This window comes from Hirundo rustica, chromosome 7 (genome assembly GCF_015227805.2).
Source record: "Hirundo rustica isolate bHirRus1 chromosome 7, bHirRus1.pri.v3, whole genome shotgun sequence".
Lineage (NCBI taxonomy): Eukaryota > Metazoa > Chordata > Aves > Passeriformes > Hirundinidae > Hirundo > Hirundo rustica.
In genome coordinates this window covers 33,318,288-33,338,660 of record NC_053456.1, presented here as the reverse complement: position 1 = coordinate 33,338,660, position 20,373 = coordinate 33,318,288, and the positions used below count along the sequence as shown (strand labels likewise).

Sequence of the window (20,373 nt, the reverse complement as noted above, 5' to 3'; positions counted from 1 at the left end):
ACTGGTAGAAAGTAAGTAATTTTTGTACAGCACTATCACTGCCCCAGCTCAACTTACTGAACCAGCTTCCCAAAGGGTCAGGCAAGGACCAGGCATCATAGGAGCAAACGGGCACAAGACCCCCACAGAATCAGCTGGGATAAGCCCTGGCTGCCAAGAGACCACATCCCGGACTTCTCCGGGTTCCCACTACTGTGCTAAGATTCAGTTTGCATAAGACATCTCACATTTCAGGCTTGTGACAACTAATTGCAGGGACTCAGATTGGCGGGGAAACTGAGCCATTTATTGTGAAAAACGTTCTGGCCAAAGCCAGAAAACATTTACTTGCGTACTTGCAGCAGTCAGCTCTCGGGAATGTTTCAGACTGGTTACGTACAAGTAACAGGGTCAGTGGGGGCATGCATAGAAAAATTGTGTCAGTATTTCTCAAACATGACAGGGGAAACTCATTTTTAGAGCAAAGACAAAAGCCCTTGTGACTCCTTCCAGTGTATGGAAAAGGTGTCTGTGCTGAGGAACTCTACAGAGTCGGGATGTTCCTGCTGTGCTTGGGAATGAGAAGGTTACAAAATGGAAACAGCCGCTGCTCAGAGACACACAGGGAAAAAATGCCCACTCTGCCCAGCAGCCAGGAATCTGCTTTGCTGGTCTTGGGCACCCAAGTACCCCGAAGAGCCACTGCCCCAGCAGTCCTCAGCATAGTCTATAGGGACCCTGGGGGCCTTCACTGCCTATGGGGATATGACAGGCCCTGATCGATTTATTGGTGGATACAGAGACAAAGCTAAAATTTGCCCAGAAAATTGCAACATGAATCATTTCCAAGCCAAGAGCTTCTCTGATTCTACTGTAGATCAAGACCTAAGCAAACAGGACAACATAAAACCAAAACCAACAGTGTACCTGTGATGGAGATGGCAGGTGCTCTCACCACTGTACCAGAGCCCCGCCAAGCTCATGTGCATTGTTCATCCCACAGTTGTCTTGCCCATGATCCCAAGCTCCTCAGAAAACAAGCAACATCTCATTCCAAAACAAAATCCAGCAGAAGAATATCACATGTTCTTTTTCCACAGTTTGATCTATACAGCAGGTTTTGTAGTTAGATGGAGCTCTGCCCACAGCTATGTTTCAATACAAAATGAGTGATTAAACTGAAAGGTAACAAACTGAAAGAGATAAATGCAGACAGACCTACAATGGAAGAGGAAATTGCCCAGCACCAGTGCGAGCTGTGAAGGCTTTTCAAGTTCAGCTACGAAGTAAAATCCATCACAGAAAGGGAAATATTAACAAGTGACTAGAGATACAGTACCTTTATTTACTTGCTTGTTCATTTTTTGCTATCTGTATATTTTAGTACCTTTTAAAATGCAAGTTTCTGCTAGAAAGTATTTTCACAAGCTTCAAAACATTCTTCAAAGAGCTACTCATCTGCTTAGTGACACAGACATGGGGCATGGCTTATTTATTAATCTAGGAGGATTACACTTCAATCTAGATCAACCTTTGCCTGCAGGTAAGAGCAGTAGGGCAGATAAATCTACCAGATTTTTCAATTGCAAGGGCATGAAAGGAACAGAATCCTAAAGAAAATTATGTCATGCTCAGATGGGGAAAAGACGTGAATATAAGGAAATAGTCACTTCTTTTTTATCCTTCTCATCAACAGCTGCTGGAACAGGCAAATTCTATTCCTACTCACCTGTCAGCTCTGAACCTACCTCTAATAGCTGAAACAAGTCTCCATAGCTAGTTTTTTAAGTGAAAATATAGCACATTTCTCTGGTCCCTTTTTTCCTGCCTTTTTAATGTGGCCACAGATCACTTTCTCACTGAAGGAAAGTTCATGTTTCACATATCTCCCCTTTCCCTTAGGCAAGCAAGAAAAAGGCACCAAAACACTCCTACAGAAAATACAAACACATAGTACAGGTAAAATACTCATTCTCTCGCCCATCCCCGGATACAAACAAACAATTTATTCCACTGCACACTGGAATAAGCAGACTGATCTTGCAATAACTTAAAATGCAGAAGAAAACTCCATCCTCTTCAGAAAAAAAAAATTTACAGCTTTTATCAGTATATGAGACAAATGAGAAACAAAAATAACTCAAACCTTCCAAGTAACTGAAATGTCAGTACTTAAATTCACATGGATTTGGCAGAGCAGAATGGGCAAATTACCTGGTGTCGACCACAGAGGTATTTCAAAGTAATGCCCCATAATGCCAAATCTACAATACAGTGTCTGCAAGAAGTCTTTCTGACCCTGATAGTAAACATGACTTCATGACCTGAAGTATGGAATACATTCGTTTTGCCCAATATTTTTTTTCAAGTATTTATTCCCTCCTCCTGCTTGTAATGGGTGGTAAAAGAATTCAGTCCTAAAATACTTAAAGAGTAAAAAAGTAACTTTAAATACAAAACTTGCACATTCACCAAGTTGCTCTGTTCCCATCACTGGCATAAAACAGAAAATTCATGACACCACCCAAAAAAGGAGTATCTGCCTTAAAACAGCCTTTTTTTATCTGCTGGCTCAGAGAGGTACACGCTTTCCACCAATTAAATATTGTCATTGTCAGCATCTTTTAAAAAATAAATTAGTTACAGTCAAGGACTATTCTCTCATAAATAGCAGTGTACAAATCCATTTGTGCTAAAAAACAAGAAGTAGAATCAAATTCACAAAAAGACTTCAAAGCATTGAATAAGGCATTGTTTCAGCAGATACTGCTTACTTACTATAAGTGTCACAAAGCTTAGAAATACAGGGTTCAAAGACTTCTTAGTCCAGATGAATCAAAGGACAGAAGTCCCCATAATTACAGCTGCTCAGTGCACATCAAGCAACACTGGCAGCACTTTCACAAGTCAGCACCCACCCAAAGGTCAGTCTCAGAACAGACTCATGGTCTGCAGGGGAGACTGGTAGGAAAGGCCTGGCTGACTGTGTCTATGGTAACTGTATGCACCTCTTGCTAATTACAGGTAATGATGGAGGTCAGGGCTGGCATCCTGATACCAGCATTACCATCTAAATAAACACACATTCCAGCATCTGAAGTATCAATATCATAAATATGGTAAAATGAGAAATGTGTGTCTGATTTCCAAGCGCCTGTAGTCATCAATTAAAGCTTTGCAACAAATTATTAAACCCGTTTATCGCTAAGAGTAATGCTGCAAGCATACAGTGAACCAGAACAAGTGAAGGAAAAAAAAAAGCCTAAGTGAATTCAGTTTTTTTTTGCTCAGGGAACAGTACTAGAGGTCACTCTAAGTGCATACAGTTGGACTTTTTTTTCCCAATTGCATTCCACAAAAAACATTCTCAACTATTCGTATCAAAAGGTATATTTAGAAAAATTTTAAATACTGCATTCAAAATACTGCTAATGTTTTAAGCAACACTAGCAGCACACCATTAAAAATTATCTAAACTAAAAGACTACAAGTATTATCTATAAATCACTTCTGCTAATTTTGGCAAACTGTGGAGCATAAAACCATATATATTAATTTGCAATAATACAAAATGGCTTTTATTAAAAGTTTAAACATAAATTTATTATATGCTGTAACAGACAGCACTAGGTAGTGAGAAATGCTTAGATTTAATATGCTGCTGTGTTTTATTCAGAAGCACAACCAGCTTCTGAATAAAGCCTGAAAAGCTTAACTTTGTTGAACAACACGGAATGAAAGCTTATTTACCACACTCTATCCTTTGCTCTTCGGAATGAATCAGGTTATTCAGCATTCCACGCAAACAAACAGGGGTTTGTTTGTTTTTCTTTTTTTTTTTTTAATTACTCTTTTTGGAGGTTAGGATTTTTCCTTTTTTTCCTCTCAGGGAATTTTGTACCTAAGAGATAATAACAATTGGTACTTTAAGAAGCAAAAGAAGTGGCCAAGGTGGCGGGAAGGGTGCAGCTGGCTACTCTTATCTGAGGTTTTTTTCTCTTGGGAAGGACAAAGACACCTCAATATTTTGGCTGGGGGATGAGGGGAAGGGCTGAGTTCCTCACTCACTCTCGGATCCGAGGGGAACAGTCAAGTTGCTGCTACCATGTGGAGAATTTGCTGCCACCGCAGACTGCAGCCCCTATACTGCTTCTCCTTTACCGTGGGTGAGCCTTTGCTCGTAAGAGCAGCCAGTGAACTGGGACCTTAATAACACCCGATCGCACTGGAAAGGACCCTCACCATCTGCTTGGGTTCCTCAGAGGAAAAACCCTGGACCTCAAATCCCTCCCCCTTCCTAGAGGTTCCTGCTGCAGCTGTGGAGTTTGTGCTATGTTTTGTTTGCCACTCTGGGGTGTGCCCGCCTCTGCTGCTCCAGCCGCTGCAGCTCATCTCCCCATCCAGAGGGGCACTGGGACTGGCTGCTGCTGCAGGTTTGTAAAGGAAGCCGCTTTTCCATCTCTTCCACCTCTTTGCTCGCCATTAACTGAGTGAAGATGCAACAGAGGTTCCTGCTGCAGCCCCTCTTCCCCATTCAGCCCGTCCGCCATCACCGCTGCCCTCAGGGCTCGCGGCACAGCGCCCCCTGCAGGCCCGGGGGTATCACCGCACCTGCCCAGCCCGGAGCCAGCAGCGCCCCTGGTGGCCGTGAGCGGAACTGCGCCTAAGGGGAAAGGGCCTGACAGCCCCGACAGGGCTGGGGGGCTCTGTTCTCTTTGTCTGCCTCGCCACACACACATACTAGGGAAGAACTGGTGTTTATTTATTTAGGTAATTATTTGTTTGTTTGTTTGTTTATTTATTTTTATACATAATTTATATTTATATATATAATATATATATTCGTAAAGAACTGGTATTCCTTTTCTCATATCTTTGCCTGAAAGCCCCTTAATTTCAGTTATAATGATTGGGAGGGAAGAGGGTCATACTTTCTATTCCAAGGGAGGTTCCAGCCTTCCTTGGCAGACACCTGTATTTCAAACCAAGACAACTCTCCTAAATTTGCCAACTTTCCCTTTACTACTTCAAAAACTATACATATTTTATCTCCTTAAAACAAAAGAAATACACCACTTCCTTCCATTTGATTTATAAGTTTCTTTTCCTGGAAGAGATTTTCCTTATAGGTCATTAAATCAATCATGTCGCAAAAGATAGAGGATGGGCACATCCTTCCAGACACACTTAGCCACAACTGTAAATACCTAGGTCTTCTATGGACTCCTGGCAACACAGACACTGACTCAGGTATGTTCTGAGCATGCTGATAGCCTGTGAAGAGCAACCTTTGGCCCAAACACTGCCATAACTGATTCAGTGCCAATCAAAAACTCTGACACAAATATGGAGGAGCTGAAACTCTTATTTCAGAAATATCCCTTCTATTCTTGTGGCTACCTCCCTGCACTACGTATTTTGTAATACAGGTAGCAGGGGAGCACTGACGGAGGAAAGGGTATCCAAGCAGCTTAGGGCTATCACATCTGCCTTCATCTCTGATGCCCTCCCACCCCAAGCTACAGATTGACAAGAAGGATGGGATATGAATGACCAACCATCCAGACCACCCCTTGAGCAAGGTTTGTTCTCCTCTTTGCAAATCATCCAGCTCCACCCTTGCACATCTCCTTTTTGAGCCCTTGTTTTTTTTAACTCAGCCTCCTTGAACAATCTTGTAATTGCTGATGGAAATAAAAGCTAGTATTAGTTTCAGCATACTCAAGGGAAGCAGACAAATGCCTACGCGCATGACTAGAGTCTTGCTGCAAACAGGCAGGGCAGCCTGCCTGTCCGGCACACCCTGCAAGAGGAGCAGCTCAACACCTGAAAGCACAGCAGGCACCAGCAGCCAGGGATGTGTCAGCAGGAGTCTTCTGTCAGCAGAAACCCACACATGAACATACAGCTGCTGGTCATCAAGCCAGAGTCACAGTACTTCAAACAAATGGAGAAGCTCTGCTGGCTGAGCAATACCACATGGCCAGAAGAGGAAGGGATGTCTAGGCACACCTTAGACATCACACGGAAGCAGCTGTGAGAATCGGGCAGGGGCATTAAAAGACTCCTTGTCCAACAATCAGCCATGGGACAGGAAAAGCATGTTAACATTAGCAAGTGTTAACAGTAGGCTGTGGCACAGCATATGGCCTTGGGTCTGGCCAAAGTCTCCATGAGGGGATCAGGTCTTTCTGCTCAGACCTGATGATCACAGAAAGGCTGCTGTGGAAAACAGAGTAACTTGGCACGAGAAGACCTGGTTAGCTAAAGCAAGCTGACCAGATTTCCAGCTAACCAGAATTCAAACCCACGCTTGAATCCTCCTTAGGGTCCCTCTCAGACTCTGAGCCTTCCCAAAGATAAAGGTGTCCTTGCACTTTATGTCTGGCACCTTGCAATTGCACTTACTGCACAAGCTATTCAGATACCTTCCACACAAAGTGAGGAGAACAAAAAGAAACTTAAATGTACCTCAAACTCAGCTGAAGTTCCTCCAGGCTCAACCTGGACAACACTGTGTTTGAGACACATAGGAGGCCAGTCCATCTTTGCTCACAGCCAGTAGATGCAGGATTCTGGCCCAGCAGTGAAGCACCCAGGCCACTATTGAATGTCTACAGCATTTTCTACTGTTCATCTCTGGATCAAATTTGGACCAATCCAGGAGTTTTCAAAAACACATCCCAATCTATGTTCAGAACATTCATAATACATTTCCATTTTGAGGCATTTCCTAGCTTTGTTCATCCAAGATCAGAACCTCAGGAAAAGTGGCAAGTTTTGTATAGCCAAACAGCTGCTCTAAGAGATAATCTATGTTCCTAAAGATAGAACTGACAGTTCCTAGTTCTAAACCAGAAACCAACCCCTATCATTCTCTCCAGAAAACAAAGTGAAAATATAGGATTAATTGAATCAGTAGATCCTATAATTAAATGCTGCCAAGTTAGCTGAGATAATTGGACTACTGGGTTTGGTTTGTTTGGGGGGTTTTGTGTTGTTCATCCAGAGGTTGGGTATATTTTAAATACAGCTCATTTTGCAAACAGCTATCAAAATTTAGTTTAGAACTCTCCTAGGGAATAAAATTACAAATTTCACAGAAAGAAAAGTAACTTCTCATAGACTTAAGTCACTGAAAGCTACTGCAATCTGTCTTAGAGCTACTAGAAGTACTAAGAGAAAGAAATCTACCTACTTGACACAAGACAATTCCTCATCTCCTCATACTCATGAGTGCCAAGTCTAAATGAAGGAGCAAAATTTGCTAGAGGACCTTAATCCTACCTATAAATCCATAACTTAAGAATTGTCAGTGTAAACTGATTATTTCCCTGATGGCATAAAGCACCCCAGATTTTCAATAATCAGAAAACAGAGCTGCAAATGGCATTGTCTCTTTCCAGATGGTGCAAGTCAGGTACAGATTCAGTGAACTCATCACAGTATTCTCATTTTCACCACTTAACACCGCTGGTCGTAATTAGGCTATTGTCTCCCTTATACTATATGAAACACATATATATTTTATCTGGAAGCATCATGAACTAATAGTTTCTGTGGTGTAACAAATAGTCTAATTACATCACAGAAAGTAAAAAAAAAAAAAAAAAATTAAAAAATAATTTAAAAAAATAATAATAAAAAAAAAAAAAACGCAAACACAAATATGTACTTTAAAAATGCTAAAAGAGAAACAGTGTACCATAATATTGGTCAAGCCTATCAGCCAGCACTAACCTGTCTCACAGATCGTAGAAAACAAAGAGAATTGACCAAGCCACACCTTTTCACCATAACGCCTTTCAAACTGGCACTCTAACAAAGATGCAGAATAATGAGTACAAACACTAACACTCTGAAGCTGATGCCTATTTTCCCTTTCTGCCACCTCCCCAATCAAGACAAAAGAACAAAGATCAGTTTCATCTGTGAGATGACAGTAGGGAAAAACAGCAGTGAGTGTAAAACCATAAAGATTAGCTCATCTTTTCTCCTTAATACAACAGCAAACAATTAGTGTTAAAGTAAAATGGGTCAATCAAGACCTCAAATCCTCTTAACAGCTAGTACAGTAACTCATGTGGTCACAACAATCCAAATTAACCCCACGGATACATCAGTTCTTTCCTCCAATACCTAGAAAACAATTAAAAATGTCACACTGAACATCCATCTAAAACAACTTTGTATAGTTTAGTAGCATAATCTGTGATTAAAACTTCCCATGAAATAAAAGCTTTTTCCTTTACTGAGGCAGGCAGCTTAAACCATCTCTGTTTTCCAGCACCAATCTTCTAAATCAGCTCCACCCCATGGAAATAAGTCTCATGCTGCTTTTTCTTATTAACTGAGATGCAGTACAGAACTGTTACTAATAAGCACACCTGTATATGAAGCAGAAGGATGGAAGAAAAAGCATCAACCCTAAATATGTCAAGACCCACCCATACTCTGCCCTAGTGTGTGCACGTGTGTTTGGGAAGAGATGAGCCACATAATGATATCAGAGAATACTGCACATTTCCATGCTTTCTCAGGAAGTACTTGGTATATCTAAGTATCTTCAAGGGGTTTACAACACTGAGCCCACATACCATGAATTTATCATCTTTCTCTTTTCTGTAAAAGCATGCTTAACTTTTAAGCATGCTTACAGCTGACTTTCAAGCATAATTAAGCAAGTGTTTGAACTGAACAAACATAGATGGACCAAAACAAGCATCCTTGAGTCTTAAGGAACAATTCTACATACTGGCACACATATACTTTTATTTCTTCATCAAGTGCACACATGGACTTAACAACAGCACAAAACCCAAAATATCTAGATCATCAGATAACTCCGTTTAGAAAGGACCTTAGGAATTCACCTAGTCTTAGGACCCCTATTACACCTCTCCAAATATCTGGTCATTATTTGTGTATATGTTAAGTGCTACACTCCCTAATCCTTCCTAGTTAAGGCTTCAGTTCAAGCTCCCTGCAGCCAGAAATGCCTCTTCTGAAACCCAAATAAAGCCAAGGGGTGGATTTCTTTTTTCCTTTGACTGTGAGCCAGAAGTTTTACCAGATCTGTTCTCAGCACAGCCACTGCCTGCACTGTAGGGAAAAGATCTGCAAGGAACTCAGGCTTTAGACACCAGAAGAGCTTTTATTTTCCTTTCTTAAACAGATTATCATTTGTTCCACCATGGCAGATCAGATTTCAGATGCTGCAGATGTGTTACAAGCTCTGTCAGTACCTCATGCCTTTGCAGAGACATTAGTAATCAAAAGGTGACTTTCAGAAAGGCACCGTCATGAAGTCCTCACAACCTAAATTCTTTTTGACTTCTTCTTCCAACCCCATTAAGAAAACAAACCTGTCTCCAACACAGATGCATGACATGCCACATTGGGAGGTGAAGCCGAAACAGCCTAGCAGAATCTGAAATGGGCCTCACCCTTGTTTCTGTGGTTAGCTATTTCTAGCAATTTCCACAGACAGCTGTTAAGTGTGCATGGGGCCAGAGCCCACTCTAGTGTCAGCACACATAGCAAATGTTTCCTCTGTGAATTTAGGTATATGGTTTAGCAAAGGGTAACTTGTACAGAAAGGAGCATGACATAGATGAAAGGAAAGGTATGCTTCTAGAAAAAAATCTAGCAACAAGGGAGTTCTTAACCCACAGATTGCAGCAATTCATTTAGGGACTGGTGTGATCAGATCGCTCCTGCCTAGGCACAGCACCTCAGGGGTCATTAAATTACAACTATTTCTTTATTATCCAAACATATTAAAGAACACAGCTAAGTGGGTATGATATAATATACCATAACAATTATATCAGACCTCTAAATCAAGGCTGCAAATGCTGCTTTATGTAACAAACTGCATTATAAGCACAATGACCTGCCCTCCGGTGTTGCTGTATTCTTCACAGAAGAACAGCAACTTTCAATTCTCAGGATGACAGCTCTTTGGCTCCTCTCAAACACCCACAGGAAATGTGCAATATGGGTGCAACAAAGTGAAAAGTTCCATTAACCAAATCCTGCCCCTTGATGAGATAAGAAAAGATTAGAAGAGATAGAATTCATGGCACCATGCTCCACTGCTGAGATCACCCCTCTTCCCAGAGCCATGTGCCAGGGCTCACCTTCAGGTTTCATGACCATGCAGAACAGCCTCACAAAGCCCTTGGGGTTACTTCCAGTCTGTTACTTTAGCTCACCTGTAAATGCCTGAGCCCCAGGAAACTGGTACCACATGAAGACTGAGGTCTTGCCCACAGCTGACTGCACCATCAGCGTCTTGCAAACGAAATGCACAATGAGGAATTTGGTGGCTCCCAGTCCCAGGTGCTACACAGGTGAGTTTGGGCTCTGTTATACAAACCACGCTTTCAGAACATCAGCTGGAGAAATAAACAACCATCCACAAACTTAACTGGACTGCCTTTGCGCCAACTGAAGACTGTTTGTAGCGCACTTGGGAGAAGTGCTCAGTCTTTCACTGTTCAGAATCGCTTCTTCGTGACCTATGACGTAAGGCAGGGGCAACTTGACGATGTCGTGCCCTTTCAGCACATTCTCTTCCCAGGCAAGGGCTGAGATGCTGTGATAACACCACCCAGTCAGGAGGGAAGCAAAAGAAGCTACAGCAAATAAATACATTCGGCAGCTGAGCCTCTTCTTGGGTCTACCAGCTGTAAGATCTCTAGTCTAGACACCCCTGCTAGTCTAAACTAACACAGGTGAAAAGAAACAGGTTCTTTCATGGAGAGATAACAAAGGTTTGCGGAGAAAATGGGAAGAAACAGAATCAAAAGATTATGCGATTCAATCTCACATGGAAGAACCCTTCTGAAAACAAAAGGGACAGGTTTTCTGAACAAGCAGCAGCACAAATGCTGGACGGCAAGAGATTTTTTGAGGAAGGATGGACATGATTTATTGGCATGACCATAGAGACGTGAAAAATTACAAAAATTGATGCTAGACACCAAGAATAAGTAAAGACAACATATGTGTGCATACATCCCATTATACTGCATGACTCTATGTTAATGCTCACTTACAAGTGAAAACCTACACCTCTGTCTCAGGAAGAATCCTACATGAAAATCCACCAAAAACACGAGAGAATATTTTTATTTGGAGGAAAGCTGAAAGTTCCTGCTTAACCCAGGGAAATTAACCACGTCGGTATCTTCCATAGGGAGAGCAATTCTCCCGGCACGCGGCACACCCCCTTCTCTCCCGAAGGTGTTCCATAAAGCACCTCTTACCCAAAGGGCAGGTCGGAGTGTCTCGAATGAGTACAGGGGAGATGGAGGCGAGCAGGGTTTATTTGGTGGGTCGGTGCAGCACCACGGCAGCGCAGCGCAGCACACGCCTACGGATCCTACCTGCAGCCATCTGAGCCAGGCACATTTTACATCATTTTCTCTGACATAAAAAAGGCATTGTTCGCCGCTGGGCTCCCGTGCACAGGGCTGTTTCCTCCCTGATCCATGCAATACAGGGAATAATTTTTTTAGGTGGGTTGTTTTTGGTTTTTTTTTTCCCCTGCCCGATGCATTTTAACAGCGCTTACGGCCCTCGCCTCGCACAACGCTCTTTGTTCAGCCGCGCAGATCCCCTTAGAGAAGCTTAGGGGTGGGGGCAGGAGAGGACAGAGGTTCATATCCTCCGAAGGGGTTTACAGCCCGGAGATGCTCAGAGCCCTCGGAGGCAGCCGCCCCCACGAAGGTAAAACGGGCGTTACCGGGGGCCCGCCCCACTCCATTTTCACCTCCGGGAGGTCGGGCGGGGGCGACCCGCGGAGAACTCCGGTCTGGGTCCGGGACCGAAGGGCCCAAAGAAAGGCCCGAAGGACGGCGGGAGGAAGGAGCACCCGCGGGAGCGGGGCGGCACAAGGAGCCCCCAGGAAGGGCTCGCCACAGCCGCAAGGCGGGAAGCGCGCGCGGCTCCCCCCCACTTCCCTGCGCTCCGCAGCGGCCCCGCGCCCCTCCTCCTTGTCCGACGGGGCTCGGCACGGTCCCTTACCTGAGCGCCACGGCGGCTGCCGGCACCGACGAGCACGCAGAGGACGCGCCGTACCCGGCTCAACCCGACCCGCCCCGCCGCTGTCGGGGCTGTCGCCGGGACGCGGCCGCCTGCGCGCCGCGAGCCCCCGGGATCCGCCCCCGGCCCCGCCCCGGCCCCGCCGCCGCTCCCGCAGGGCCCCCGCGCCTGTGGAGGTGGAGGAGCGGCCCCTCGCTGCCGCCCCGCCCCGCCCCGGCCCCTGCATTGCGGAGACACCGAGGCTCCGGGACACCCCGCCCGCGCCCGGCCGCGGGCCCGGCCCGTGCCGCCGTGTCCGGCGCTGCCCTGCTGCTCGTAGAACGCCTTCCCGAAAGCGCCTCACCTGATTTCATCGGGGTCTTCCAGCGGTGCGCGTCCGGCTCAGACTAATTCCTCCTTCTCCTCTGGAGAAGGAGAGCAAACAACAGTGGCATCGGTGAAAAAAAACGCGTTTGCAACACCCTCAGACACCGCGCTGCTGCTCACTTCCACGCTGCTTTCTTAGGGCCGGCCTTTCCAGCCATTTCCTGAAATCTGGCAATAACAGATATCCTATTACTTCGTCGCTCACCACGTTCTCAGACTGAACTGTCCATTACAGTCGCTATACTCCAAAGTCATTCCTCCCACAGTATCACTGGTGCGGTAGGGCTACAGGATCGGCTCGTCTCACCTGTTATAGCCAGAACCACATCATTTCAACCATCCCGTGCTGGAGACGAAAGAGTAAAATGCAGCTCTCTTACCTCTTCTAGCTCCTAAGCAAATTTTAGTTTGTTAAAAATTCATGACTGCAAAAGTCAGTCTCAGAATCTTAACCAAAAATTCAGAGTATGTTATGTATGTATTAGCCCCTAATAATGTTTTGAAGGTACTATATTTTGATTCAGTGAATAAAAATATCTTTATTTTTCTTTATATTTGGGGAGCTAGATTGCACACTATTACCCACACTGCAGTGGGAAAACTTGAAACATTCATTTCAGTTTGGTTGCATTTTGCTGCATCACTGAGCAAGTTTATCTACATATTTTCCAAAATGTCACTAATTTTAGGTAGCCATGATTTCAAGCATGATTTTCAGGCGTGCTGAGCACTTGTTCTCGTCATGGGCTTTAGCAGAAAGATTCATCTAGAAGATTTCATGTCTGTAATTTGGACCATGTGTGTCTTAGACTGAGTGGTCAAAATGCAGTTCAGGAAAGCCTAGGTCCCTCCCTTACTTCTGTTTCTTCATAAAGAAATGGCCATCCCACAGCAGCTACTACATATATTCCATGGAATATACTAGATATATTCCACTTTAAGGGTAAGCCAGTGTTAATGAAGTGACTTCGGAAGGCCAAATTACCTTGTTAAGTATTTTTATGTATTTGTAAATCAGGACATTTTTGTTTAAAAGAGTGAAGACTACAGACATTTCTTCCAGTACTTTTCCTGAGCCCTCCTCAAGCTGTTTGAGAGAACTTCCCACCGCTGCTGTTTTCTCCCATTTCATCTGTAAATCGGTGCCATGCAAAGGGAGCAGGACTTTGCCAAAGTGACAAAGGCATCACATTCCCTGCTCATTACTCACCATCAGTGGTGTACATCCTTCCAGAGGAGATGCTTTCAAAGGAAATGGATTTGCTGCAGTCAGTCTTTCTTCCAGGCTGCTAGGAGAAAAGACACTGGTTCAGGGCATAAGGAATGTGCACCAGTGTCTGCAGTACCCTGGAGATCAGCAGTGCCTTTCTCCTGCTGGTTTTTTTCTGTGCCTCTCCTTTGGGATCTAGGCCTAGACCATGCAAAGACCTTGATGGAGTCCTCTCCACAAGCACAGGAGCTTTGCCCTTCCTCTCACCACCTAGATAATGTGAATGCAGGCTTAACATAAAGCCTAAACAGGAGCAGCCCTGAGAGGGAATGAGCAGTTGACTTGGTCAAGGAGAAAAAGATAAACTTCATCCAAATGGCAATTAGATTAATTTAAAGCTTATAATATTTTTAAAAAGTGGGGAGGAGGGGGGAGAGGGGAAAGAACAGTCTATACTTTCATTAGAAAAAAATACTACAATGGGTATAATGAAAAAGATGAAAAGATGTGTTAATGGCAACACACACGTACAATACACTGTGCACTGTCCATAAATGTTCCCAGAGATCAGAGGGGTGGTGTAACTAACCAGAGACATGCTCAGAATATTCCATGTGTGACAGAGAGTCAACGCCTCTAGCTCAGATGCAGCACAGCGGCAGCCTCTCTTTTCAGCAGCAGCCTGCAGAGAGAGAGAGAGAGAGGGAGGGTGAGTCTTGGAAGTTAGTCATTCAGTTGCATCTCTCCTTTAAACAATCATCAAAGATGATGAAAAATAAGCACAGGAAAAACGGCAGCCACCATTTTGCCTGAGATAATTATCTAGTCAAATTACATTATACTTCACATGAAACATTCAGCAGCAGTTGACACTAGATGCTTTAAGACAGAAAATATATTTTAATTCATGTTAGAGATATTAAAATGCATACACATAATTTTATTAGAAATATTAATGCAGAGATCAGAAAGCATCATTCCACTAAGCAGTAGTGGGGAAAAGTACTTTTTTTCCTTTTTTGTATAAAGGAAAAAAGAAATTTTGCATCACCTCAAACCGTGAGCTTTATAGTAAAGCTTTCAGATATTGAATTATGAATCTCTGTATGGAAGCCTGGTAAGTCAAACACAGAGGATTTTTATTCCTGCCTGCTAAAAGAAAAAGGAATGACATTGCCTATTTCTGTCTTTAAAACAGATTAATTTGAAACTGTGTCTGGGAAATTCTCTTTTAAAAGGAATTTTTGTCTGTTACTATATAGTGAAGTAACAATTCCCCACTGCTACCCTGAGAGTTTAATTGGGATGCAATAGTGGCAGCCTAGGTATTTGGCATCACTTCAGCCTGGGGAAGGAAACATTTAATTTCTCAAAAACACAATGACTCAAGCCTTGGCGCCAATGCCACAACATTAGCTGAGCAATCAGAGCAGTCAAGTCAAAGTCAGCTCTTATTTATTGATGATGGGAAGAGCTGCGAGCACCACTGAGGTTAATGAAACGAAGTACGGCTACGGCCCCCTTGCACGTTACTCTCAGTGGCATATATGTAGTCTATGGGCACGTTGAGCAGCTTTTTCCCCACCTTTCTCCTTGGAAACACCTAGGTGCAGGTGACCGGGAAAGACAGGGCTCCCGCCTCGGCATTGCTGGGATGTTTTCATGGGCTTGAAAACTCTAGGGTCCCTCTAGTGCCCAACAGAGGCAATGGGGGAGAAAAGCGAGCTGAAAGAACTTCAAATGCTTCTCAACGACAAAGCGAAATAGAGGCTTCCACTGAAAATAGAATGGACTTATCCCCGGCTTTGCATTATAAATTATGTTCATTTTTTTCTGTTTCTGACAAGAAACTCAATTGTATCTCATCATCTCACATAGTAACAATTCCATGTAAAAGCCTTCCTTCTTCTGCCTGTCTCCCATTTGATTCCATTTACCATCCAAAGATTATTTGGAGATACTGCCTGTTTGTAAATGTAAATGTCTCAGGTTGCTACAAGAAAGCTTTAAACAAGGGTGAGATCTGGCCCAGTGGAAGGACTTGTACAAGAGCAGTGCTGCCTTTGTAGATGTAGTTATCTTTGGTCTTTTTGTCCAAGGGACTCTAAGTACCCATGTGAATTATGATAGAAGAATTAGCTTCAGGGAGTTACACTCTAATTTGCTAAATGCCTTTGATGTCAAAAGCCAGTCTCTGCATTAGAAGTAGAATAATTTGAAAGCAGAGAGAGGGTACAAAATACTTGGGCCACCAGCTCTCAGGGCTGCAAGGAGATAAGAATTGCAGCAGAGAATGCATTACAGCAGACACCTTCATTTCTCACTGCTGGGATCGAAAGGAAAGAGTTCCCAGCGCACCAATGTGAAAAATGGACAGCGGTGGTCCCTTTACAGGGTTCATGCTTACGTGCAGAACTTCTTCCCCTGTCATTTACCTAATCCAGCTACTTTTTCCTCTCAGTTCTTGAAGTTTTGTGAAATCTGGTTATGTGTCTGATTCCTCTACTGAAGAAAAAAAAGCTGGGTGTCAGACTTGTGACATCTCCCAGAATGTTTTTTTAAATTTATTCAAAATGAAGCGAGGGGAGTACTGATCCCTGCACAGTTCAGCTGTGAAAGTCCTTAACCTAAACCAACTTTCACTGCTTTAACCCATTTTCTGGGGCACAATAGTTCATCTATTAAATTTCCATCTGAACAAGAAAAAAGCCAAATTCTCTAGGAAAATAGATTTGTTGCCCTTGACATTTTCTAGTTAAAGAATGATGATTGCATGGAGGTTTCGGGTTGGGTTACTTATTTTGCCGTCTCTAGCTTCTCACTGCTACAAGTGTTGCCAGCTTTACCTATCTTGAGAATTGGGGGAATAAAGTTAATGGGCCATTCAGCCTTTCCAGATTTTCTAATGAAAGAAAAAATAAAACCTACTGCCTATTTACAGGACCAAACAGAAGATGAACAGAACACACAATAAGTTCTATGTCTTGAAATCTCTTTGCCCATTGAATCTCTAGCAAAACTACATGAAAAACTTGCTTTTCAAAGTAAATATGATGTGTAAGTTACTGAATAGTCAAATTGGTATACAGGAATACAAGGAATATACTATTTTTGGGATTTAATTTCCTGCTCCAGGGAAAAATCTGTATTGTTCCAACAGTAGCTACTGAGGATTAAAGACCTTAGAAAGAATCTGTGAGATGCTTGCACATGGAAGTTCATCAGTGCTCTGATGCACTGATAACTTGTTTTATTGAAGTGGAATTTTGGTAAGGTGTTTTTTTTTTTTTTTTTTAATATGGCACTCTTGTTACATTCAAACAGATAGATGTTACTGCATTTTCCAAGCCTAAAGCTTAAATCATCAGTTGAAAACAGATTAGCCTAATCAAGTTAACACCACAATAAGGGGCAACATAATTCATCTTGGGTTTGGGCTTTGCATTTCTTTTCACCTTTCTATGAACAAAATACAGATGTGACTTCTTTAGAGAAGGAAAATGTTACAGACAGAATGAGGGGCTGTTTTCCCACCAGAACTGTGGCTGGAGGTTAAACATGTACATACTTGGGCTCTTTCCCATTCCCAAACTTCAAACTCAGGCTTGTACTCAGCCTTTGTGTGAGCAACAAACATAGTTGGCCAGTTTAGCTTTGAGAATGGCCCTAGCCTGATGGGTAAGCACACCCACCACATCTTAATAGGGCAGCAGTACTTCCCTGAGTTGAAGAAGGTAGCCCTGAATTCCTGAAGACAGTTGTTTTCCTGCATTATAAAACCGCTCCTTAGCCAGGGCCATCACCAGCACGAGACTCTTAACAGTGTCTATCAGTGTCCACATGAGTTACCCATTCTGAATTACAGATGTTTCTGCAGGCTTGGACTAGTGAACTGATACATGTTCTGCAAGCAGCTCAGCTGCAATGCAGCCTGAGCACCTGAATGTGATCTCCTGAAAGCAGATCTGAACAAACCACAGGTCAGGTGAAGACCAGTATCTGTAAACACACTAGCATAGTCTCTGCCATGCCAGCAGGTAGATAAATATTTTTTTTTCCAAAAAATGGTTGATTGATCTTATTAAATCTATCGCTATAATTCATGACATATGATGGAGCAACTCACTGCTCAGCCTAGCACTCACACAACTACTTCTGTTAGTTGGACTGACGTAGACCACTTCTTTTTCAATTACAGCTGTGGATTTTATCATTTGAAAAGCCTGTACTCCAACTCAGTTCAAAGCGAAAAGTTAACAGTGTTGCTTGGGGTGCTCATTCCCATAAGGTACCTCAGCCAGTGATCTAAATGCAAAAAACCCCAAAACAAATAAACGATGAAAGGAGGATTATTTCCGCCTTTGATCTTGGATTCTGACAAAGGAGCTGCAAGAAAAATGTGAAGCACATTATAATCAAGGAGCTGATGGGTGGAAAAGGAAGTATTTCAGATGGTTGTGACACGTATAAACATCCATTGTATGAAGCAACTCCTTGTCATCGCTTGGTATTTCTGATTTTTGAGGTGTCTGCAGATGCTTGCGCAGGCTGGTGTGTTGCCATGGATACCGTGGTGTGCCAAGGCTTTTAGCAAACGAACTGATCTGTTTGTGTACCTCCAGAGTGAAAAGAAAGAAAAATCCTATCATTTGTGTGGCTGCTAGCAAAGGGAGCCTGACAGTGAAATGAAATGACTCTGCATAATGGTTTTCAGAACCTCCTCCTCTTGGAAATGATGGGGTAGGAAAGAGACGGAAGGTAATGAAGAAAAAGAGTGAGGAGAGCTGTCAAGTGTTCAGCAAAACCCCTTCTGCACAGCTCAAGGCAAGGTCCTTGTATGATAACGTCAGCTATACAGTCAAGAAAAATCAATATGAGGTTTGAATAATTCAGTTTCCTAATGGCCTGGCACCTTGGCTTTCTGCAAGACACGAAGAACAACAAGGATAAAAGGCAAAAAGGAGTGATCAACTGATCAACAGACAATGTAACACAGCAGAATAATTTGCTTTGAGTGATACCCTGGGACCAAGCAATGGGTGTGCCTTATGAAACTAATATTTAAATGGTGTTCAAGTAATGCCTTTATCTGGGCACAGCTCCACTGCTAAGTGAGAGGCAAAACAGGTTTAGAAGTGACAGGCAAGCGAATACGCAGGAAATCAAGTAAAAAAGCTGGGTGGTGTTCCGAACTTTGACTCTTTTCTTGGTGTTGGAACAATGCCATAAACTGCACATATACATGGCACGAGTCCCTATGAGCTGAATTTCCATACATTAATGCAGCATCTTACTAGGAAACAACACCATGTTATCCCACTTGATTACACATTTTGGGGTTTTGCCCTGCTGTTCTAAAGGGATCACATCACCATGTATTTCACCAAGAGTTTTGCTTGGTTTTGAGTTTAGGGTTCAAAAAGCACTAACACTTTCACAGGAGGGGTTTGTTTCTCATTACTTACATATATGCTTAAGCTGTTAACAAGAAATAGTAACAATGTGAAATCACCCTTGGTACATGTTTTCCCAGTAGCACTGTGTCACCATATGCGAACAAGAAACCCATCCCACATTATTTTATAGTGAACTCCTCTCCTCTTAACCGACCAGGTTTTGTTCACATCATTTCTGCGTCTTAAAACATGGGAAAAAGAGTTGATTCCTTCTATGGTCAGCTATGGTGTCTCCTCAAGATCACATCTGCAGTGCAAACACCAAGAGCAATCTTTGGAGACAGGATTAAAAGAAAACCAAAACTGCAATCCTTGCCCTTCCCACAGGTCCCCTTCGTCTGGCACCAAACTGGAGGTGTAGGCAGGAACTTGGTTGCTTTTGAGCCATGGACCAACACAACCATTTACTCCAATGAAGCTCTTAAATGATAAAGCCATTCCAGCCTCTCCTTGAGCCCTTGCTCTGGGGGTGGTCCAGAAATGTCCAGCTGATGGCTCTTATCTCTGTTGCTTGTTGATGACTCACACTGGAGTGAACCTCAAGAAAATCATTCCCTGGGCTGCCTCTCCATACACACCACAGCCCCGGTCACCACAAAGCTGAAGTAGGAGTCCTACTAGATGCTGCAGGAGGTTCAGAGGAACCTTCTCTTGCATGCAGATGAACTATTACTAAATTCAGCTATTGAGCTGAACACTCACCTCCAGACTATTAATTGATGTTGCTGGAAGCACAGTGTCTTTCACATAGCTGCTGTGAGAACCAAAGATGTATCCTGAGCAATTGGTGTCACTCATTTTCATGAGGCTGCAAAAATGCAATTCTAATTTGTGAAGCTATAAATTAAGTCCCTTACGCAGACTGTCAGGGAAAAGCCGAAAAGTATTGCTGCTGTGGATACAGATCAGTAATAATACATAGCAGCTATGGCTAGTTCTGCAGTTCACATTGATACTACATTGCATAACTTGACTCCAGCAACTAGGACCTAACTGACAATCCCAGTTCTCCCTTACAGAGACCTCCAACATGCTCCTCTCCTATTTTCCTCTTTCAAGGAGGAAAATCTCTTTCCTCTTCATTTAGAGATTTCTCCCCAAGCACACACCTTTCCTTAAAATCAGTGTCTCTGGCCACAGCTTGCAAACAAGCCAGCTCCAGCAAAAGCCAAGCTAATAGCAACCAAAGCTGTGTAAGTTAAAGCTAACAGTCATGGTCACTAAAACCTCAGAAATCGGGATGTGTACTATTCCTGCGTATACACTGATGAACATCCTTTGTGTCTTGTCATATTTGAAATGCTTTGGTGC

At 43.2% G+C, this 20,373-nt stretch overlaps 1 protein-coding gene across 36 annotated transcripts in view; it reads right to left on the bottom strand.

The window, feature by feature from the left end:
• MAP2 (microtubule associated protein 2) overlaps window positions 1-20,373 on the bottom strand; it is a 245,669-nt gene that overhangs the window by 219,656 nt on the left and 5,640 nt on the right. For 17 of the 36 annotated variants that reach the window (XM_040069916.2, XM_040069957.2, XM_040069958.2 and 14 more), the window contains exons 2-4: window positions 14,196-14,288; window positions 13,607-13,682; window positions 12,374-12,564 (exon numbers count right to left, since the gene is read on the bottom strand). The gene's annotated coding sequence lies outside the window, so the exon portion shown is untranslated. Of the gene's footprint in view, window positions 1-12,012; window positions 12,112-12,373; window positions 12,565-13,606; window positions 13,683-14,195; window positions 14,289-20,373 lie in introns of those variants that run through there. The other 19 variants (XM_040069919.2, XM_040069922.2, XM_040069934.2 and 16 more) reach the window with 9 other exon arrangements.